At 45.6% G+C, this 16061-nt stretch overlaps 55 non-coding genes and 4 pseudogenes across 55 annotated transcripts; all 59 read left to right on the top strand.

Moving 5' to 3' along the window:
* The first annotated feature begins 72 nt into the window (after positions 1 to 72).
* LOC122936862 lies at positions 73 to 186 on the top strand. The gene has a single exon (XR_006389360.1). It is a non-coding gene; the product is annotated as a U5 spliceosomal RNA (small nuclear RNA).
* Positions 187 to 355: 169 nt separating this feature from the next.
* On the top strand, positions 356 to 471 carry LOC122937510. The gene has a single exon (XR_006389890.1). It is a non-coding gene; the product is annotated as a U5 spliceosomal RNA (small nuclear RNA).
* A 168-nt stretch (positions 472 to 639) lies between these two features.
* LOC122936820 lies at positions 640 to 753 on the top strand. The gene has a single exon (XR_006389327.1). It is a non-coding gene; the product is annotated as a U5 spliceosomal RNA (small nuclear RNA).
* Positions 754 to 869: 116 nt separating this feature from the next.
* Positions 870 to 983, top strand: LOC122936974. The gene has a single exon (XR_006389420.1). It is a non-coding gene; the product is annotated as a U5 spliceosomal RNA (small nuclear RNA).
* Positions 984 to 1150: 167 nt separating this feature from the next.
* Positions 1151 to 1264, top strand: LOC122936748. Its single transcript, XR_006389262.1, has one exon. It is a non-coding gene; the product is annotated as a U5 spliceosomal RNA (small nuclear RNA).
* A 114-nt stretch (positions 1265 to 1378) lies between these two features.
* LOC122936707 lies at positions 1379 to 1492 on the top strand. Its single transcript, XR_006389223.1, has one exon. It is a non-coding gene; the product is annotated as a U5 spliceosomal RNA (small nuclear RNA).
* A 115-nt stretch (positions 1493 to 1607) lies between these two features.
* Positions 1608 to 1719, top strand: LOC122936970. The gene has a single exon (XR_006389417.1). It is a non-coding gene; the product is annotated as a U5 spliceosomal RNA (small nuclear RNA).
* Positions 1720 to 1886: 167 nt separating this feature from the next.
* LOC122936764 lies at positions 1887 to 2001 on the top strand. Its single transcript, XR_006389277.1, has one exon. It is a non-coding gene; the product is annotated as a U5 spliceosomal RNA (small nuclear RNA).
* A 170-nt stretch (positions 2002 to 2171) lies between these two features.
* On the top strand, positions 2172 to 2286 carry LOC122936834. Its single transcript, XR_006389338.1, has one exon. It is a non-coding gene; the product is annotated as a U5 spliceosomal RNA (small nuclear RNA).
* Positions 2287 to 2455: 169 nt separating this feature from the next.
* Positions 2456 to 2570, top strand: LOC122936900. The gene has a single exon (XR_006389370.1). It is a non-coding gene; the product is annotated as a U5 spliceosomal RNA (small nuclear RNA).
* A 116-nt stretch (positions 2571 to 2686) lies between these two features.
* On the top strand, positions 2687 to 2799 carry LOC122936888. The gene has a single exon (XR_006389364.1). It is a non-coding gene; the product is annotated as a U5 spliceosomal RNA (small nuclear RNA).
* A 167-nt stretch (positions 2800 to 2966) lies between these two features.
* LOC122936969 lies at positions 2967 to 3079 on the top strand. Its single transcript, XR_006389416.1, has one exon. It is a non-coding gene; the product is annotated as a U5 spliceosomal RNA (small nuclear RNA).
* A 113-nt stretch (positions 3080 to 3192) lies between these two features.
* Positions 3193 to 3297, top strand: LOC122936939 (annotated as a pseudogene).
* A 170-nt stretch (positions 3298 to 3467) lies between these two features.
* Positions 3468 to 3583, top strand: LOC122937509. The gene has a single exon (XR_006389889.1). It is a non-coding gene; the product is annotated as a U5 spliceosomal RNA (small nuclear RNA).
* A 115-nt stretch (positions 3584 to 3698) lies between these two features.
* On the top strand, positions 3699 to 3813 carry LOC122936663. The gene has a single exon (XR_006389181.1). It is a non-coding gene; the product is annotated as a U5 spliceosomal RNA (small nuclear RNA).
* A 169-nt stretch (positions 3814 to 3982) lies between these two features.
* Positions 3983 to 4098, top strand: LOC122936487. The gene has a single exon (XR_006389010.1). It is a non-coding gene; the product is annotated as a U5 spliceosomal RNA (small nuclear RNA).
* Positions 4099 to 4267: 169 nt separating this feature from the next.
* LOC122936804 lies at positions 4268 to 4377 on the top strand (annotated as a pseudogene).
* Positions 4378 to 4548: 171 nt separating this feature from the next.
* On the top strand, positions 4549 to 4664 carry LOC122937508. Its single transcript, XR_006389888.1, has one exon. It is a non-coding gene; the product is annotated as a U5 spliceosomal RNA (small nuclear RNA).
* A 171-nt stretch (positions 4665 to 4835) lies between these two features.
* On the top strand, positions 4836 to 4947 carry LOC122936981. Its single transcript, XR_006389426.1, has one exon. It is a non-coding gene; the product is annotated as a U5 spliceosomal RNA (small nuclear RNA).
* Positions 4948 to 5113: 166 nt separating this feature from the next.
* Positions 5114 to 5218, top strand: LOC122936983 (annotated as a pseudogene).
* Positions 5219 to 5381: 163 nt separating this feature from the next.
* LOC122936692 lies at positions 5382 to 5496 on the top strand. The gene has a single exon (XR_006389209.1). It is a non-coding gene; the product is annotated as a U5 spliceosomal RNA (small nuclear RNA).
* Positions 5497 to 5664: 168 nt separating this feature from the next.
* On the top strand, positions 5665 to 5780 carry LOC122937507. Its single transcript, XR_006389887.1, has one exon. It is a non-coding gene; the product is annotated as a U5 spliceosomal RNA (small nuclear RNA).
* A 166-nt stretch (positions 5781 to 5946) lies between these two features.
* Positions 5947 to 6062, top strand: LOC122937506. Its single transcript, XR_006389886.1, has one exon. It is a non-coding gene; the product is annotated as a U5 spliceosomal RNA (small nuclear RNA).
* Positions 6063 to 6176: 114 nt separating this feature from the next.
* Positions 6177 to 6292, top strand: LOC122937505. The gene has a single exon (XR_006389885.1). It is a non-coding gene; the product is annotated as a U5 spliceosomal RNA (small nuclear RNA).
* Positions 6293 to 6406: 114 nt separating this feature from the next.
* On the top strand, positions 6407 to 6522 carry LOC122937504. Its single transcript, XR_006389884.1, has one exon. It is a non-coding gene; the product is annotated as a U5 spliceosomal RNA (small nuclear RNA).
* A 169-nt stretch (positions 6523 to 6691) lies between these two features.
* LOC122937502 lies at positions 6692 to 6807 on the top strand. The gene has a single exon (XR_006389883.1). It is a non-coding gene; the product is annotated as a U5 spliceosomal RNA (small nuclear RNA).
* A 170-nt stretch (positions 6808 to 6977) lies between these two features.
* Positions 6978 to 7093, top strand: LOC122937501. Its single transcript, XR_006389882.1, has one exon. It is a non-coding gene; the product is annotated as a U5 spliceosomal RNA (small nuclear RNA).
* Positions 7094 to 7263: 170 nt separating this feature from the next.
* On the top strand, positions 7264 to 7374 carry LOC122936788. Its single transcript, XR_006389299.1, has one exon. It is a non-coding gene; the product is annotated as a U5 spliceosomal RNA (small nuclear RNA).
* Positions 7375 to 7545: 171 nt separating this feature from the next.
* LOC122936608 lies at positions 7546 to 7659 on the top strand. The gene has a single exon (XR_006389129.1). It is a non-coding gene; the product is annotated as a U5 spliceosomal RNA (small nuclear RNA).
* A 169-nt stretch (positions 7660 to 7828) lies between these two features.
* Positions 7829 to 7944, top strand: LOC122937499. The gene has a single exon (XR_006389880.1). It is a non-coding gene; the product is annotated as a U5 spliceosomal RNA (small nuclear RNA).
* A 169-nt stretch (positions 7945 to 8113) lies between these two features.
* Positions 8114 to 8229, top strand: LOC122937498. Its single transcript, XR_006389879.1, has one exon. It is a non-coding gene; the product is annotated as a U5 spliceosomal RNA (small nuclear RNA).
* Positions 8230 to 8399: 170 nt separating this feature from the next.
* On the top strand, positions 8400 to 8515 carry LOC122937497. The gene has a single exon (XR_006389878.1). It is a non-coding gene; the product is annotated as a U5 spliceosomal RNA (small nuclear RNA).
* A 113-nt stretch (positions 8516 to 8628) lies between these two features.
* LOC122937496 lies at positions 8629 to 8744 on the top strand. The gene has a single exon (XR_006389877.1). It is a non-coding gene; the product is annotated as a U5 spliceosomal RNA (small nuclear RNA).
* Positions 8745 to 8911: 167 nt separating this feature from the next.
* Positions 8912 to 9026, top strand: LOC122936690. The gene has a single exon (XR_006389207.1). It is a non-coding gene; the product is annotated as a U5 spliceosomal RNA (small nuclear RNA).
* A 168-nt stretch (positions 9027 to 9194) lies between these two features.
* LOC122937495 lies at positions 9195 to 9310 on the top strand. Its single transcript, XR_006389876.1, has one exon. It is a non-coding gene; the product is annotated as a U5 spliceosomal RNA (small nuclear RNA).
* Positions 9311 to 9426: 116 nt separating this feature from the next.
* Positions 9427 to 9542, top strand: LOC122937494. The gene has a single exon (XR_006389875.1). It is a non-coding gene; the product is annotated as a U5 spliceosomal RNA (small nuclear RNA).
* A 164-nt stretch (positions 9543 to 9706) lies between these two features.
* On the top strand, positions 9707 to 9822 carry LOC122937493. Its single transcript, XR_006389874.1, has one exon. It is a non-coding gene; the product is annotated as a U5 spliceosomal RNA (small nuclear RNA).
* Positions 9823 to 9992: 170 nt separating this feature from the next.
* On the top strand, positions 9993 to 10108 carry LOC122937492. Its single transcript, XR_006389873.1, has one exon. It is a non-coding gene; the product is annotated as a U5 spliceosomal RNA (small nuclear RNA).
* Positions 10109 to 10279: 171 nt separating this feature from the next.
* LOC122937491 lies at positions 10280 to 10395 on the top strand. The gene has a single exon (XR_006389872.1). It is a non-coding gene; the product is annotated as a U5 spliceosomal RNA (small nuclear RNA).
* Positions 10396 to 10565: 170 nt separating this feature from the next.
* LOC122937490 lies at positions 10566 to 10681 on the top strand. Its single transcript, XR_006389871.1, has one exon. It is a non-coding gene; the product is annotated as a U5 spliceosomal RNA (small nuclear RNA).
* Positions 10682 to 10851: 170 nt separating this feature from the next.
* LOC122937488 lies at positions 10852 to 10967 on the top strand. The gene has a single exon (XR_006389869.1). It is a non-coding gene; the product is annotated as a U5 spliceosomal RNA (small nuclear RNA).
* Positions 10968 to 11138: 171 nt separating this feature from the next.
* On the top strand, positions 11139 to 11254 carry LOC122937486. Its single transcript, XR_006389868.1, has one exon. It is a non-coding gene; the product is annotated as a U5 spliceosomal RNA (small nuclear RNA).
* Positions 11255 to 11424: 170 nt separating this feature from the next.
* LOC122937485 lies at positions 11425 to 11540 on the top strand. The gene has a single exon (XR_006389867.1). It is a non-coding gene; the product is annotated as a U5 spliceosomal RNA (small nuclear RNA).
* A 171-nt stretch (positions 11541 to 11711) lies between these two features.
* LOC122936620 lies at positions 11712 to 11826 on the top strand. The gene has a single exon (XR_006389140.1). It is a non-coding gene; the product is annotated as a U5 spliceosomal RNA (small nuclear RNA).
* Positions 11827 to 11988: 162 nt separating this feature from the next.
* On the top strand, positions 11989 to 12104 carry LOC122937484. Its single transcript, XR_006389866.1, has one exon. It is a non-coding gene; the product is annotated as a U5 spliceosomal RNA (small nuclear RNA).
* A 115-nt stretch (positions 12105 to 12219) lies between these two features.
* On the top strand, positions 12220 to 12335 carry LOC122936525. The gene has a single exon (XR_006389048.1). It is a non-coding gene; the product is annotated as a U5 spliceosomal RNA (small nuclear RNA).
* A 169-nt stretch (positions 12336 to 12504) lies between these two features.
* LOC122937483 lies at positions 12505 to 12620 on the top strand. Its single transcript, XR_006389865.1, has one exon. It is a non-coding gene; the product is annotated as a U5 spliceosomal RNA (small nuclear RNA).
* A 113-nt stretch (positions 12621 to 12733) lies between these two features.
* LOC122937482 lies at positions 12734 to 12849 on the top strand. Its single transcript, XR_006389864.1, has one exon. It is a non-coding gene; the product is annotated as a U5 spliceosomal RNA (small nuclear RNA).
* Positions 12850 to 13016: 167 nt separating this feature from the next.
* On the top strand, positions 13017 to 13132 carry LOC122937481. Its single transcript, XR_006389863.1, has one exon. It is a non-coding gene; the product is annotated as a U5 spliceosomal RNA (small nuclear RNA).
* Positions 13133 to 13302: 170 nt separating this feature from the next.
* On the top strand, positions 13303 to 13418 carry LOC122937480. Its single transcript, XR_006389862.1, has one exon. It is a non-coding gene; the product is annotated as a U5 spliceosomal RNA (small nuclear RNA).
* A 166-nt stretch (positions 13419 to 13584) lies between these two features.
* On the top strand, positions 13585 to 13698 carry LOC122936775. The gene has a single exon (XR_006389287.1). It is a non-coding gene; the product is annotated as a U5 spliceosomal RNA (small nuclear RNA).
* Positions 13699 to 13866: 168 nt separating this feature from the next.
* LOC122936876 lies at positions 13867 to 13973 on the top strand (annotated as a pseudogene).
* Positions 13974 to 14142: 169 nt separating this feature from the next.
* On the top strand, positions 14143 to 14256 carry LOC122936747. Its single transcript, XR_006389261.1, has one exon. It is a non-coding gene; the product is annotated as a U5 spliceosomal RNA (small nuclear RNA).
* A 169-nt stretch (positions 14257 to 14425) lies between these two features.
* On the top strand, positions 14426 to 14541 carry LOC122937479. Its single transcript, XR_006389861.1, has one exon. It is a non-coding gene; the product is annotated as a U5 spliceosomal RNA (small nuclear RNA).
* A 163-nt stretch (positions 14542 to 14704) lies between these two features.
* On the top strand, positions 14705 to 14820 carry LOC122937478. Its single transcript, XR_006389860.1, has one exon. It is a non-coding gene; the product is annotated as a U5 spliceosomal RNA (small nuclear RNA).
* A 168-nt stretch (positions 14821 to 14988) lies between these two features.
* Positions 14989 to 15101, top strand: LOC122936798. The gene has a single exon (XR_006389309.1). It is a non-coding gene; the product is annotated as a U5 spliceosomal RNA (small nuclear RNA).
* A 171-nt stretch (positions 15102 to 15272) lies between these two features.
* LOC122937476 lies at positions 15273 to 15388 on the top strand. Its single transcript, XR_006389859.1, has one exon. It is a non-coding gene; the product is annotated as a U5 spliceosomal RNA (small nuclear RNA).
* Positions 15389 to 15558: 170 nt separating this feature from the next.
* LOC122936728 lies at positions 15559 to 15673 on the top strand. Its single transcript, XR_006389243.1, has one exon. It is a non-coding gene; the product is annotated as a U5 spliceosomal RNA (small nuclear RNA).
* Positions 15674 to 15843: 170 nt separating this feature from the next.
* Positions 15844 to 15960, top strand: LOC122936596. Its single transcript, XR_006389117.1, has one exon. It is a non-coding gene; the product is annotated as a U5 spliceosomal RNA (small nuclear RNA).
* Positions 15961 to 16061: the final 101 nt, after the last annotated feature.

Genomic DNA, 16061 nt, shown 5'->3' with positions numbered 1-16061 from the left:
GCAGGATTTTTAGGGCCTCATTTGCATGTCTAGAACATAGCACCAAGAACCCAGGAAGCCCTTGCCCGATGTATACTCTGGTTTCTCTTCAGAACGTAAAATCTTTCGCCTTTTACTAAAGATTTCCGTGGAGAGGAGCAAAACTGAGTTTTTTGGCAATTTTGCATGCTCCAGCTTGCTGGGGCTTCCTTGTTCAGGTTGAAAAACAGAATGTTCTTCTCTAGCTCTTGCAGGCTTTTTTGGCCTCATTGGCATGTCTAGAACATGGACAGCCTACTCCTCCCAGGTGGTTTCCTTGTGCCAATTGAGGTCCGAGGAGATGATACCAAGAATCCAGGAAGCCCTTGCCCGATGTATACTCTGGTTTCTCTTCAGAACGTATAAATCTTTCGCCTTTTACTAAAGATTTCCGTGGAGAGGAGCAAAACTGAGTTTTTTGGCAATTTTTGCATGCTCCAGCTTGCTGGGGCTTCCTTGTTCAGGTTGAAAAACAGAATGTTCTTGTCTAGCTCTTGCAGGCTTTTTAGTGGCCTCATTTGCATGTCTAGACCATGGACAGCCTACTCCTCCAGGTGGTCTCCTGATCCAATGAGGTCCGAGGAGATGGCACCAAGAACCCAGGAAGCCCTTGCCCGATGTATACTCTGGTTTCTCTTCAGAAACTAAATCTTTCGCCTTTTACTAAAGATTTCCGTGGAGAGGAGCAAAACTGAGTTTTTTGGCAATTTTTGCATGCTCCAGCTTGCTGGGGCTTCCTTGTTAAGGTTGAAAAACAGAATGTTTGTCTCTGGCTCTTGCAGGATTTTTAGTGGCCTCATTTGCATGTCTAGAACATAGCACCAAGAACCCAGGAAGCCCTTGCCCGATGTATACTCTGGTTTCTCTTCAGAACGTATAAAATCTTTCGCCTTTACTAAAGATTTCCGTGGAGAGGAGCAAAACTGAGTTTTTGGCAATTTTGCATGCTCCAGCTTGCTGGGGCTTCCTTGTTCAGGTTGAAAAACAGAATGTTCTTCTCTAGCTCTTGCAGGCTTTTTATGGCCTCATTTGCATGTCTAGAACATGGACAGCCTACTCCTCCAGGTGGTTCCTTGTGCCAATTGAGGTCCGAGGAGATGGACCAAGAACCCAGGAAGCCCTTGCCCGATGTATACTCTGGTTTCTCTTCAGAACGTATAAATCTTTCGCCTTTTACTAAAGATTTCCGTGGAGAGGAGCAAAACTGAGTTTTTGGCAATTTTGCATGCTCCAGCTTGCTGGGGCTTCCTTGTTAGGTTGAAAAACAGAATGTTTGTCTCTGGCTCTTGCAGGATTTTTAGTGGCCTCATTTGCATGTCTAGAACATAGCCCAAGAACCCAGGAAGCCCTTGCCCGATGTATACTCTGGTTTCTCTTCAGAACGTATAAATCTTTCGCCTTTTACTAAAGATTTCCGTGGAGAGGAGCAAAACTGAGTTTTTGGCAATTTTTGCATGCTCAGCTTGCTGGGGCTTCCTTGTTAAGGTTGAAAAACAGAATGTTTGTCTCTGGCTCTTGCAGGATTTTTAGTGGCCTCATTTGCATGTCTAGAACATGCACCAAGAACCCAGGAAGCCCTTGCCCGATGTATACTCTGGTTTCTCTCAGAACGTAAAATCTTTCGCCTTTTACTAAAGATTTCCGTGGAGAGGAGCAAACTGAGTTTTTGGCAATTTTTGCATGCTCCAGCTTGCTGGGGCTTCCTTGTTCAGGTTATAAAACAGAATGTTCTTCTCTAGCTCTTGCAGGATTTTTAGTGGCCTCATTTGCATGTCTAGATCATGGACAGCCTACTCCTTCCAGGTGGTCTCCTTGTGCTAATGAGGTCCGAGAAGATGGCACCAGAACCCGGAAGCCCTTGCCTGAGTATACTCTGGTTTCTCTTCAGAACGTATAAATCTTTCGCTTTTACTAAAGATTTCCGTGGAGAGGAGCAAAACTGAGTTTTTTGGTAATTTTTGCATGCTCCAGCTTGCTGGGGCTTCCTTGTTCAGGTTGAAAAACAGAATGTTCTTCTCTAGCTCTTGCAGGCTTTTTAGTGCCTCATTTGCATGTCTAGACCATGGACAGCCTACTTCTCCCAGGTGGTCTCCATGATCCAATTGAGGTCCGAGGAGATGGCACCAAGAACCCAGGAAGCCCTTGCTCGATGTATACTCTGGTTTATCTTCAGAACGTATAAATCTTTCGCCTTTTACTAAAGATTTCCGTGGAGAGGAGCAAAAACTGAGTTTTTGGCAATTTTTGCATGCTCCAGCTGCTGGGGCTTCCTTGTTCAGGTTGAAAAACAGAATGTTCTTCTCTATTCTTGCAGGCTTTTAGTGGCCTCATTTGCATGTCTAGAACATGGACAGCCTACTCCTCCCAGGTGGTTTCCTTGATCCAATTGAGGTCCGAGGAGATGGCACCAAGAACCCAGGAAGCCCTTGCCCGATGTATATTCTGGTTTCTCTTCCAAACCATAAATCTTTCGCCTTTTACTAAAGATTTCCGTGGAGAGGAGCAAAACTGAGTTTTTTGGCAATTTTTGCATGCTCCAGCTTGCTGGGGCTTCCTTGTTAAGGTTGAAAAACAGAATGTTTGTCTCTGGCTCTTGCAGGATTTTTAGTGGCCTCATTTGCATGTTTAGAACATAGCACCAAGAACCCAGGAAGCCCTTGCCCGATGTATACTCTGGTTTCTCTTCAGAACGTAAAAATCTTTCGCCTTTACTAAAGATTTCCGTGGAGAGGAGCAAAACTGAGTTTTTGGCAATTTTTGCATGCTCCAGCTGCTGGGGCTTCCTTGTTCAGGTTGAAAACAGAATGTTCTTTCTATCTCTTGCAGGCTTTTTAGTGGCCTCATTTGCATGTCTAGAACATGGACAGCCTACTCCTCCCAGGTGGTTTCCTTGATCCAATTGAGGTCCGAGAGATGGCACCAAGAACCAGGAAGCCCTTGCCCGATGTATATTCTGGTTCTCTTCAAACGCATAAATCTTTCACCTTTTACTAAAGATTTCCGTGGAGAGGAGCAAAACTGAGTTTTTTGGCAATTTTGTATGCTCCAGCTTGCTGGGGCTTCCTTGTTAAGGTTGAAAACAGCATGTTGTCTCTGGCTCTTGCAGGATTTAGTGGCCTCATTTGCATGTTTAGTAACATAGCACCAAGAACCCAGGAAGCACTTGCCCGATGTATACTTGGTTTCTCTTCAGAACGTATAAATCTTTCGCCTTTTACTAAAGATTTCCGTGGAGAGGAGCAAAACTGAGTTTTTTGCATGCTCCAGCTTGCTGGGGCTTCCTTGTTCAGGTTGAAAAACAGAATGTTCTTCTCTAGCTCTTGCAGGCTTTTTAGTGGCCTCATTTGCATGTCTAGACATGGACAGCCTACTCCTCCCAGGTGGTCTCCTTGATCCAATTGAGGTCCGAGGAGATGGCACCAAGAACCCAGGAAGCCCTTGCCCGATGTATACTCTGGTTTCTCTTCAGAACGTATAAATCTTTCGCCTTTTACTAAAGATTTCCGTGGAGAGGAGCAAAACTGAGTTTTTTGGCAATTTTTGCATGCTCCAGCTTGCTGGGGCTTCCTTGTTAAGGTTGAAAAACAGAATGTTTCTCTCTGCTCTTGCAGGATTTTTAGTGGCCTCATTTGCATGTCTAGAACATAGCACCAAGAACCCAGGAAGCCCTTGCCCGATGTATACTCTGGTTTCTCTTCAGAACGTATAAATCTTTCGCCTTTTACTAAAGATTTCCGTGGAGAGGAGCAAACTGAGTTTTTTGGCAATTTTTGCATGCTCCAGCTTGCTGGGGCTTCCTTGTTCAGGTTGAAAAACAGAATGTTCTTCTCTAGCTCTTGCAGGATTTTTAGTGGCCTCATTTGCATGTCTAGACCATGGACAGCCTACTCCTCCCAGGTGGTCTCCTTGATCCAATTGAGGTCCGAGGAGATGGCACCAAGAACCCAGGAAGCCCTTGCCCGATGTACTCTGGTTTCTCTTCAGAACGTATAAATCTTTCGCCTTTTACTAAAGATTTCCGTGGAGAGGAGCAAAACTGAGTTTTTTGGCAATTTTTGCATGCTCCAGCTTGCTGGGGCTTCCTTGTTCAGGTTGAAAAACAGAATGTTCTCTCTGCTCTTGCAGGCTTTTTAGTGGCCTCATTTGCATGTCTAGACCATGGACAGCCTACTCCTCCCAGGTGGTCTCCTTGATCCAATTGAGGTCCGAGGAGATGGCACCAAGAACCCAGGAAGCCCTTGCCCGATGTATACTCTGGTTTCTCTTCAGAACGTATAAATCTTTCGCCTTTTACTAAAGATTTCCGTGGAGAGGAGCAAAACTGAGTTTTTTTTTTGCATGCTCCAGCTTGCTGGGGCTTCCTTGTTCAGGTTGAAAAACAGAATGTTCTTCTCTAGCTCTTGCAGGATTTTTAGTGGCCTCATTTGCATGTCTAGACCATGGACAGCCTACTCCTCCCAGGTGGTCTCCTTGATCCAATTGAGGTCCGAGGAGATGGCACCAAGAACCCAGGAAGCCCTTGCCCGATGTATACTCTGGTTTCTCTTCAGAACGTATAAATCTTTCGCCTTTTACTAAAGATTTCCGTGGAGAGGAGCAAAACTGAGTTTTTTGGCAATTTTTGCATGCTCCAGCTTGCTGGGGCTTCCTTGTTCAGGTTGAAAAACAGAATGTTCTTCTCTAGCTCTTGCAGGATTTTTAGTGGCCTCATTTGCATGTCTAGACCATGGACAGCCTACTCCTCCCAGGTGGTCTCCTTGATCCAATTGAGGTCCGAGGAGATGGCACCAAGAACCCAGGAAGCCCTTGCCCGATGTATACTCTGGTTTCTCTTCAGAACGTATAAATCTTTCGCCTTTCTAAAGATTTCCGTGGAGAGGAGCAAAACTGGTTTTTTGGCAATTTTGCATGCTCCAGCTTGCTGGGGCTTCCTTGTTAGGTTGAAAAACAGAATGTTTGTCTCTGCTCTTGCAGGATTTTTAGTGGCCTCATTTGCATGTCTAGACCATGGACAGCCTACTCCTCCCAGGTGTCTCCTTGATCCAATTGAGGTCCGAGAGATGGCACCAAGAACCCAGGAAGCCCTTGCCGATGTATACTCTGGTTTCTCTTCAGAACGTATAAATCTTTCGCCTTTACTAAAGATTTCCGTGGAGAGGAGCAAAACTGAGTTTTTTGCAATGCTCCAGCTTGCTGGGGTTTTGTTCAGGTTGAAAAACAGAATGTTCTTCTCTACTCTTGCAGGATTTTTAGTGGCCTCATTTGCATGTCTAGACCATGGACAGCCTACTCCTCCAGGTCTCCTTGATCCAATTGAGGTCCGAGGAGATGGCACCAGAACCCAGGAAGCCCTTGCCCGATGTATACTCTGGTTTCTCTTCAGAACGTATAAATCTTTCGCCTTTTACTAAAGATTTCCGTGGAGAGGAGCAAAACTGAGTTTTTTGGCAATTTTGCATGCTCCAGCTTGCTGGGGCTTCCTTGTTCAGGTTGAAAAACAGAATGTTCTTCTCTAGCTCTTGCAGGATTTTAGTGGCCTCATTTGCATGTCTAGACCATGGACAGCCTACTCCTCCCAGGTGGTCTCCTTGATCCAATTGAGGTCCGAGGAGATGGCACCAAGAACCCAGGAAGCCCTTGCCCTGTATACTCTGGTTTCTCTTCAGAACGTATAAATCTTTCGCCTTTTACTAAAGATTTCCGTGGAGAGGAGCAAAACTGAGTTTTTTGGCAATTTTTGCATGCTCCAGCTTGCTGGGGCTTCCTTGTTAGGTTGAAAAACAGAATGTTGTCTCTGCTCTTGCAGGATTTTTAGTGGCCTCATTTGCATGTCTAGACCATGGACAGCCTACTCCTCCGGTGGTCTCCTTGATCCAATTGAGGTCCGAGGAGATGGCACCAAGAACCCAGGAAGCCCTTGCCCGATGTATACTCTGGTTTCTCTTCAGAACGTATAAATCTTTCGCCTTTTACTAAAGATTTCCGTGGAGAGGAGCAAAACTGAGTTTTTTGGCAATTTTTGCATGCTCCAGCTTGCTGGGGCTTCCTTGTTAGGTTGAAAAACAGAATGTTTGTCTCTGGCTCTTGCAGGATTTTTAGTGGCTCATTTGCATGTCTAGAACATAGCACCAAGAACCCAGGAAGCCCTTGCCCGATGTATACTCTGGTTTCTCTTCAGAACGTATAAATCTTTCGCCTTTTACTAAAGATTTCCGTGGAGAGGAGCAAAACTGAGTTTTTTGGCAATTTTTGCATGCTCCAGCTTGCTGGGGCTTCCTTGTTAGGTTGAAAAACAGAATGTTTGTCTCTGGCTCTTGCAGGATTTTTAGTGGCCTCATTTGCATGTCTAGAACATAGCACCAAGAACCCAGGAGCCCTTGCCCGATGTATACTCTGGTTTCTCTTCAGAACGTATAAATCTTTCGCCTTTTACTAAAGATTTCCGTGGAGAGGAGCAAAACTGAGTTTTTTGGCAATTTTTGCATGCTCCAGCTTGCTGGGGCTTCCTTGTTCAGGTTGAAAAACAGAATGTTCTTCTCTAGCTCTTGCAGGCTTTTTAGTGGCCTCATTTGCATGTCTAGACATGGACAGCCTACTCCTCCCAGGTGGTCTCCTTGATCCAATTGAGGTCCGAGGAGATGGCACCAAGAACCCAGGAAGCCCTTGCCCATGTATACTCTGGTTTCTCTTCAGAACGTATAAATCTTTCGCCTTTTACTAAAGATTTCCGTGGAGAGGAGCAAAACTGAGTTTTTTGGCAATTTTTGCATGCTCCAGCTTGCTGGGGCTTCCTTGTTCAGGTTGAAAAACAGAATGTTCTCTCTAGCTCTTGCAGGATTTTTAGTGGCCTCATTTGCATGTCTAGACCATGGACAGCCTACTCCTCCCAGGTGGTCTCCTTGATCCAATTGAGGTCCGAGGAGATGGCACCAAGAACCCAGGAAGCCCTTGCCCGATGTATACTCTGGTTTCTCTTCAGAACGTATAAATCTTTCGCCTTTTACTAAAGATTTCCGTGGAGAGGAGCAAAACTGAGTTTTTTGGCAATTTTTGCATGCTCCAGCTTGCTGGGGCTTCCTTGTTCAGGTTGAAAAACAGAATGTTTTCTCTAGCTCTTGCAGGATTTTTAGTGGCCTCATTTGCATGTCTAGACCATGGACAGCCTACTCCTCCCAGGTGGTCTCCTTGATCCAATTGAGGTCCGAGGAGATGGCACCAAGAACCCAGGAAGCCCTTGCCCGATGTATACTCTGGTTTCTCTTCAGAACGTATAAATCTTTCGCCTTTTACTAAAGATTTCCGTGGAGAGGAGCAAAACTGAGTTTTTTTTTTTGCATGCTCCAGCTTGCTGGGGCTTCCTTGTTCAGGTTGAAAAACAGAATGTTCTTCTCTAGCTCTTGCAGGATTTTTAGTGGCCTCATTTGCATGTCTAGACCATGGACAGCCTACTCCTCCCAGGTGGTCTCCTTGATCCAATTGAGGTCCGAGGAGATGGCACCAAGAACCCAGGAAGCCCTTGCCCGATGTATACTCTGGTTTCTCTTCAGAACGTATAAATCTTTCGCCTTTTACTAAAGATTTCCGTGGAGAGGAGCAAAACTGAGTTTTTTCAATTTTTGCATGCTCCAGCTTGCTGGGGCTTCCTTGTTCAGGTTGAAAAACAGAATGTTCTTCTCTCTCTTGCAGGATTTTTAGTGGCCTCATTTGCATGTCTAGACCATGGACAGCCTACTCCTCCCAGGTGGTCTCCTTGATCCAATTGAGGTCCGAGGAGATGGCACCAAGAACCCAGGAAGCCCTTGCCCGATGTATACTCTGGTTTCTCTTCAGAACGTATAAATCTTTCGCCTTTTACTAAAGATTTCCGTGGAGAGGAGCAAAACTGAGTTTTTTGGCAATTTTTGCATGCTCCAGCTTGCTGGGGCTTCCTTGTTCAGGTTGAAAAACAGAATGTTCTTCTCTAGCTCTTGCAGGATTTTTAGTGGCCTCATTTGCATGTCTAGACCATGGACAGCCTACTCCTCCCAGGTTCTCCTTGATCCAATTGAGGTCCGAGGAGATGGCACCAAGAACCCAGGAAGCCCTTGCCCGATGTATACTCTGGTTTCTCTTCAGAACGTATAAATCTTTCGCCTTTTACTAAAGATTTCCGTGGAGAGGAGCAAAACTGAGTTTTTTGGCAATTTTTGCATGCTCCAGCTTGCTGGGGCTTCCTTGTTCAGGTTGAAAAACAGAATGTTCTTCTCTAGCTCTTGCAGGATTTTTAGTGGCCTCATTTGCATGTCTAGACATGGACAGCCTACTCCTCCCAGGTGGTCTCCTTGATCCAATTGAGGTCCGAGGAGATGGCACCAAGAACCCAGGAAGCCCTTGCCCGATGTATACTCTGGTTTCTCTTCAGAACGTATAAATCTTTCGCCTTTTACTAAAGATTTCCGTGGAGAGGAGCAAAACTGAGTTTTTTGGCAATTTTTGCATGCTCCAGCTTGCTGGGGCTTCCTTGTTCAGGTTGAAAAACAAATGTTGTCTCTGCTCTTGCAGGATTTTTAGTGGCCTCATTTGCATGTCTAGAACATAGCACCAAGAACCCAGGAAGCCCTTGCCCGATGTATACTCTGGTTTCTCTTCAGAACGTATAAATCTTTCGCCTTTTACTAAAGATTTCCGTGGAGAGGAGCAAAACTGAGTTTTTTGGCAATTTTTGCATGCTCCAGCTTGCTGGGGCTTCCTTGTTCAGGTTGAAAAACAGAATGTTCTTCTCTAGCTCTTGCAGGATTTTTAGTGGCCTCATTTGCATGTCTAGAACATGGACAGCCTACTCCTCCCAGGTGGTTCCTTGTCCAATTGAGGTCCGAGGAGATGACCAAGAACCCAGGAAGCCCTTGCCCGATGTATACTCTGGTTTCTCTTCAGAACGTATAAATCTTTCGCCTTTTACTAAAGATTTCCGTGGAGAGGAGCAAAACTGAGTTTTTTGGCAATTTTGCATGCTCCAGCTTGCTGGGGCTTCCTTGTTCAGGTTGAAAAACAGAATGTTTTCTCTGCTCTTGCAGGATTTTTAGTGGCCTCATTTGCATGTCTAGACATGGACAGCCTACTCCTCCCAGGTGGTCTCCTTGATCCAATTGAGGTCCGAGGAGATGGCACCAAGAACCCAGGAAGCCCTTGCCCGATGTATACTCTGGTTTCTCTTCAGAACGTATAAATCTTTCGCCTTTTACTAAAGATTTCCGTGGAGAGGAGCAAAACTGAGTTTTTTGGCAATTTTTGCATGCTCCAGCTTGCTGGGGCTTCCTTGTTCAGGTTGAAAAACAGAATGTTCTTCTCTATCTCTTGCAGGATTTTTAGTGGCCTCATTTGCATGTTTAGAACCTAGCACCAAGAACCCAGGAAGCCCTTGCCCGATGTATACTCTGGTTTCTCTTCAGAACGTATAAATCTTTCGCCTTTTACTAAAGATTTCCGTGGAGAGGAGCAAAACTGAGTTTTTTGGCAATTTTTGCATGCTCCAGCTTGCTGGGGCTTCCTTGTTCAGGTTGAAAAACAGAATGTTCTTCTCTTGCAGGCTTTTTAGTGGCCTCATTTGCATGTCTAGAACATGGACAGCCTACTCCTCCAGGTGGTCTCCTTGATCCAATTGAGGTCCGAGGAGATGGCACCAAGAACCCAGGAAGCCCTTGCCCGATGTATACTCTGGTTTCTCTTCAGAACGTATAAATCTTTCGCCTTTTACTAAAGATTTCCGTGGAGAGGAGCAAAACTGAGTTTTTTGGCAATTTTTGCATGCTCCAGCTTGCTGGGGCTTCCTTGTTCAGGTTGAAAAACAGAATGTTCTTCTCTATCTCTTGCAGGCTTTTTAGTGGCCTCATTTGCATGTCTAGAACATGGACAGCCTACTCCTCCAGGTGGTCTCCTTGATCCAATTGAGGTCCGAGGAGATGGCACCAAGAACCCAGGAAGCCCTTGCCCGATGTATACTCTGGTTTCTCTTCAGAACGTATAAATCTTTCGCCTTTTACTAAAGATTTCCGTGGAGAGGAGCAAAACTGAGTTTTTTGGCAATTTTTGCATGCTCCAGCTTGCTGGGGCTTCCTTGTTCAGGTTGAAAAACAGAATGTTCTTCTCTAGCTCTTGCAGGCTTTTTAGTGGCCTCATTTGCATGTCTAGACCATGGACAGCCTACTCCTCCCAGGTGGTCTCCTTGATCCAATTGAGGTCCGAGGAGATGGCACCAAGAACCCAGGAAGCCCTTGCCCGATGTATACTCTGGTTTCTCTTCAGAACGTATAAATCTTTCGCCTTTTACTAAAGATTTCCGTGGAGAGGAGCAAAACTGAGTTTTTTGGCAATTTTTGCATGCTCCAGCTTGCTGGGGCTTCCTTGTTCAGGTTGAAAAACAGAATGTTCTTCTCTAGCTCTTGCAGGCTTTTTAGTGGCCTCATTTGCATGTCTAGACATGGACAGCCTACTCCTCCCAGGTGGTCTCCTTGATCCAATTGAGGTCCGAGGAGATGGCACCAAGAACCCAGGAAGCCCTTGCCCGATGTATACTCTGGTTTCTCTTCAGAACGTATAAATCTTTCGCCTTTTACTAAAGATTTCCGTGGAGAGGAGCAAAACTGAGTTTTTTGGCAATTTTTGCATGCTCCAGCTTGCTGGGGCTTCCTTGTTCAGGTTGAAAAACAGAATGTTCTTCTCTAGCTCTTGCAGGATTTTAGTGGCCTCATTTGCATGTCTAGACCATGGACAGCCTACTCCTCCCAGGTGGTCTCCTTGATCCAATTGAGGTCCGAGGAGATGGCACCAAGAACCCAGGAAGCCCTTGCCCGATGTATACTCTGGTTTCTCTTCAGAACGTATAAATCTTTCGCCTTTTACTAAAGATTTCCGTGGAGAGGAGCAAAACTGAGTTTTTTGGCAATTTTTGCATGCTCCAGCTTGCTGGGGCTTCCTTGTTCAGGTTGAAAAACAGAATGTTCTTCTCTAGCTCTTGCAGGATTTTTAGTGGCCTCATTTGCATGTCTAGACCATGGACAGCCTACTCCTCCCAGGTGGTCTCCTTGATCCAATTGAGGTCCGAGGAGATGGCACCAAGAACCCAGGAAGCCCTTGCCCGATGTATACTCTGGTTTCTCTTCAGAACGTATAAATCTTTCGCCTTTTACTAAAGATTTCCGTGGAGAGGAGCAAAACTGAGTTTTTTGGCAATTTTTGCATGCTCCAGCTTGCTGGGGCTTCCTTGTTCAGGTTGAAAAACAGAATGTTCTTCTCTAGCTCTTGCAGGATTTTTAGTGGCCTCATTTGCATGTCTAGACCATGGACAGCCTACTCCTCCAGGTGGTCTCCTTGATCCAATTGAGGTCCGAGGAGATGGCACCAAGAACCCAGGAAGCCCTTGCCCGATGTATACTCTGGTTTCTCTTCAGAACGTATAAATCTTTCGCCTTTTACTAAAGATTTCCGTGGAGAGGAGCAAAACTGAGTTTTTTGGCAATTTTTGCATGCTCCAGCTTGCTGGGGCTTCCTTGTTCAGGTTGAAAAACAGAATGTTCTTCTCTAGCTCTTGCAGGCTTTTTAGTGGCCTCATTTGCATGTCTAGAACATGGACAGCCTACTCCTCCCAGGTGGTCTCCTTGATCCAATTGAGGTCCGAGGAGATGGCACCAAGAACCCAGGAAGCCCTTGCCCGATGTATACTCTGGTTTCTCTTCAGAACGTATAAATCTTTCGCCTTTTACTAAAGATTTCCGTGGAGAGGAGCAAAACTGAGTTTTTTGGCAATTTTTGCATGCTCCAGCTGCTGGGGCTTCCTTGTTCAGGTTGAAAAACAGAATGTTCTTCTCTAGCTCTTGCAGGATTTTTAGTGGCCTCATTTGCATGTCTAGACATGGACAGCCTACTCCTCCCAGGTGGTGTCCTTGATCCAATTGAGGTCCGAGGAGATGGCCCCAGGAAGCCCTTGCCCGATGTATACTCTGGTTTCTCTTCAGAACGTATAAATCTTTCGCCTTTTACTAAAGATTTCCGTGGAGAGGAGCAAAACTGAGTTTTTTGGCAATTTTTGCATGCTCCAGCTTGCTGGGGCTTCCTTGTTAGGTTGAAAAACAGAATGTTTGTCTCTGGCTCTTGCAGGATTTTTAGTGGCCTCATTTGCATGTCTAGAACATAGCACAAAGAACCCAGGAAGCCCTTGCCCGATGTATACTCTGGTTTCTCTTCAGAACGTAAAAATCTTTCGCCTTTTACTAAAGATTTCCGTGGAGAGGAGCAAAACTGAGTTTTTTGGCAATTTTTGCATGCTCCAGCTTGCTGGGGCTTCCTTGTTCAGGTTGAAAAACAGAATGTTCTTCTCTAGCTCTTGCAGGCTTTTTAGTGGCCTCATTTGCATGTCTAGAACATGGACAGCCTACTCCTCCCAGGTGGTTTCCTTGTGCCAATTGAGGTCCGAGGAGATGACCAAGAACCCAGGAAGCCCTTGCCCGATGTATACTCTGGTTTCTCTTCAGAACGTATAAATCTTTCGCCTTTTACTAAAGATTTCCGTGGAGAGGAGCAAAACTGAGTTTTTTGGCAATTTTTGCATGCTCCAGCTTGCTGGGGCTTCCTTGTTAGGTTGAAAAACAGAATGTTTGCTCTGCTCTTGCAGGATTTTTAGTGGCCTCATTTGCATGTCTAGAACATAGCACCAAGAACCCAGGAAGCCCTTGCCCGATGTATACTCTGGTTTCTCTTCAGAACGTATAAATCTTTCGCCTTTTACTAAAGATTTCCGTGGAGAGGAGCAAAACTGAGTTTTTTGGCAATTTTTGCATGCTCCAGCTTGCTGGGGCTTCCTTGTTCAGGTTGAAAAACAGAATGTTCTTCTAGCTCTTGCAGGCTTTTTAGTGGCCTCATTTGCATGTCTAGACATGGACAGCCTACTCCTCCAGGTGGTCTCCTTGATCCAATTGAGGTCCGAGGAGATGGCACCAAGAACCCAGGAAGCCCTTGCCCGATGTATACTCTGGTTTCTCTTCAGAACGTATAAATCTTTCGCCTTTTACTAAAGATTTCCGTGGAGAGGAGCAAAACTGAGTTTTTTGGCAATTTTTGCATGCTCCAGCTTGCTGGGGCTTCCTTGTTCAGGTTGAAAAACAGAATGTTCTTCTCTAGCTCTTGCAGGCTTTTTAGTGGCCTCATTTGCATGTCTAGACATGGACAGCCTACTCCTCCCAGGTGGTCTCCTTGATCCAATTGAGGTCCGAGGAGATGGCACCAAGAACCCAGGAAGCCCTTGCCCGATGTATACTCTGGTTTCTCTTCAGAACGTATAAATCTTTCGCCTTTTACTAAAGATTTCCGTGGAGAGGAGCAAAACTGAGTTTTTTGGCAATTTTTGCATGCTCCAGCTTGCTGGGGCTTCCTTGTTCAGGTTGAAAAACAGAATGTTTTCTCTAGCTCTTGCAGGATTTTTAGTGGCATTTGCATGTCTAGACCATGGACAGCCTACTCCTCCAGGTGGTCTCCTTGATCCAATTGAGGTCCGAGGAGATGGCACCAAGAACCCAGGAAGCCCTTGCCCGATGTATACTCTGGTTTCTCTTCAGAACGTAAAATCTTTCGCCTTTTACTAAAGATTTCCGTGGAGAGGAGCAAAACTGAGTTTTTGGCAATTTTTGCATGCTCCAGCTTGCTGGGGCTTCCTTGTTCAGGTTGAAAAACAGAATGTTCTTCTCTAGCTCTTGCAGGATTTTTAGTGGCTCATTTGCATGTCTAGACATGGACAGCCTACTCCTCCAGGTGGTCTCCTTGATCCAATTGAGGTCCGAGGAGATGGCACCAAGAACCCAGGAAGCCCTTGCCCGATGTATACTCTGGTTTCTCTTCAGAACGTATAAATCTTTCGCCTTTTACTAAAGATTTCCGTGGAGAGGAGCAAAACTGAGTTTTTTTGCATGCTCCAGCTTGCTGGGGCTTCCTTGTTCAGGTTGAAAAACAGAATGTTTGTCTCTAGCTCTTGCAGGATTTTTAGTGGCCTCATTTGCATGTCTAGACCATGGACAGCCTACTCCTCCCAGGTGGTTTCCTTGATCCAATTGAGGTCCAGAGATGGCACCAAGAACCCAGGAAGCCCTTGCCCGATGTATACTCTGGTTTCTCTTCAGAACGTATAAATCTTTCGCCTTTTACTAAAGATTTCCGTGGAGAGGAGCAAAACTGAGTTTTTGGCAATTTTGCATGCTCCAGCTTGCTGGGGCTTCCTTGTTCAGGTTGAAAAACAGAATGTTCTTCTCTAGCTCTTGCAGGATTTTTAGTGGCCTCATTTGCATGTCTAGACCATGGACAGCCTACTCCTCCGGTGGTCTCCTTGATCCAATTGAGGTCCGAGGAGATGGCACCAAGAACCCAGGAAGCCCTTGCCCGATGTATACTCTGGTTTCTCTTCAGAACGTATAAATCTTTCGCCTTTTACTAAAGATTTCCGTGGAGAGGAGCAAAACTGAGTTTTTTGGCAATTTTTGCATGCTCCAGCTTGCTGGGGCTTCCTTGTTAGGTTGAAAAACAGAATGTTTTCTCTCTCTTGCAGGATTTTTAGTGGCCTCATTTGCATGTCTAGACCATGGACAGCCTACTCCTCAGGTGGTCTCCTTGATCCAATTGAGGTCCGAGGAGATGGCACCAAGAACCCAGGACCCTTGCCCGATGTATACTCTGGTTTCTCTTCAGAACGTATAAATCTTTCGCCTTTTACTAAAGATTTCCGTGGAGAGGAGCAAAACTGAGTTTTTTGGCAATTTTTGCATGCTCCAGCTTGCTGGGGCTTCCTTGTTCAGGTTGAAAAACAGAATGTTTGTCTCTAGCTCTTGCAGGATTTTTAGTGGCCTCATTTGCATGTCTAGACATGGACAGCCTACTCCTCCGGTGGTCTCCTTGATCCAATTGAGGTCCGAGGAGATGGCACCAAGAACCCAGGAAGCCCTTGCCCGATGTATACTCTGGTTTCTCTTCAGAACGTAAATCTTTCGCCTTTTACTAAAGATTTCCGTGGAGAGGAGCAAAACTGAGTTTTTGGCAATTTTTGCATGCTCCAGCTTGCTGGGGCTTCCTTGTTCAGGTTGAAAAACAGAATGTTCTTCTCTAGCTCTTGCAGGATTTTTAGTGGCCTCATTTGCATGTCTAGACCATGGACAGCCTACTCCTCCCAGGTGGTCTCCTTGATCCAATTGAGGTCCGAGGAGATGGCACCAAGAACCCAGGAAGCCCTTGCCCGATGTATACTCTGGTTTCTCTTCAGAACGTATAAATCTTTCGCCTTTTACTAAAGATTTCCGTGGAGAGGAGCAAAACTGAGTTTTTTGGCAATTTTTGCATGCTCCAGCTTGCTGGGGCTTCCTTGTTCAGGTTGAAAAACAGAATGTTCTCTCTAGCTCTTGCAGGATTTTTAGTGGCCTCATTTGCATGTCTAGACCATGGACAGCCTACTCCTCCCAGGTGGTCTCCTTGATCCAATTGAGGTCCGAGGAGATGGCACCAAGAACCCAGGAAGCCCTTGCCCGATGTATACTCTGGTTTCTCTTCAGAACGTAAAATCTTTCGCCTTTTACTAAAGATTTCCGTGGAGAGGAGCAAAACTGAGTTTTTTGGCAATTTTTGCATGCTCCAGCTTGCTGGGGCTTCCTTGTTCAGGTTGAAAAACAGAATGTTTTCTCTAGCTCTTGCAGGATTTTTAGTGGCCTCATTTGCATGTCTAGACCATGGACAGCCTACTCCTCCCAGGTGGTCTTCTTGATCCAATTGAGGTCCGAGGAGATGGCACCAAAAACCCAGGATGCCCTTGCCCGATGTATACTCTGGTTTCTCTTCAGAACGTATAAATCTTTCGCCTTTTACTAAAGATTTCCGTGGAGAGGAGCAAAACTGAGTTTTTTTGGCAATTTTTGCATGCTCCAGCTTGCTGGGGCTTCCTTGTTCAGGTTGAAAAACAGAATGTTCTTCTCTATCTCTTGCAGGCTTTTTAGTGGCCTCATTTGCATGTCTAGACCATGGACAGCCTACTCCCCAGG

Source organism: Bufo gargarizans, chromosome 4 (genome assembly GCF_014858855.1).
Source record: "Bufo gargarizans isolate SCDJY-AF-19 chromosome 4, ASM1485885v1, whole genome shotgun sequence".
Classification (NCBI taxonomy): domain Eukaryota; kingdom Metazoa; phylum Chordata; class Amphibia; order Anura; family Bufonidae; genus Bufo; species Bufo gargarizans.
This window is presented reverse-complemented; position numbering and strand designations above follow the sequence as displayed.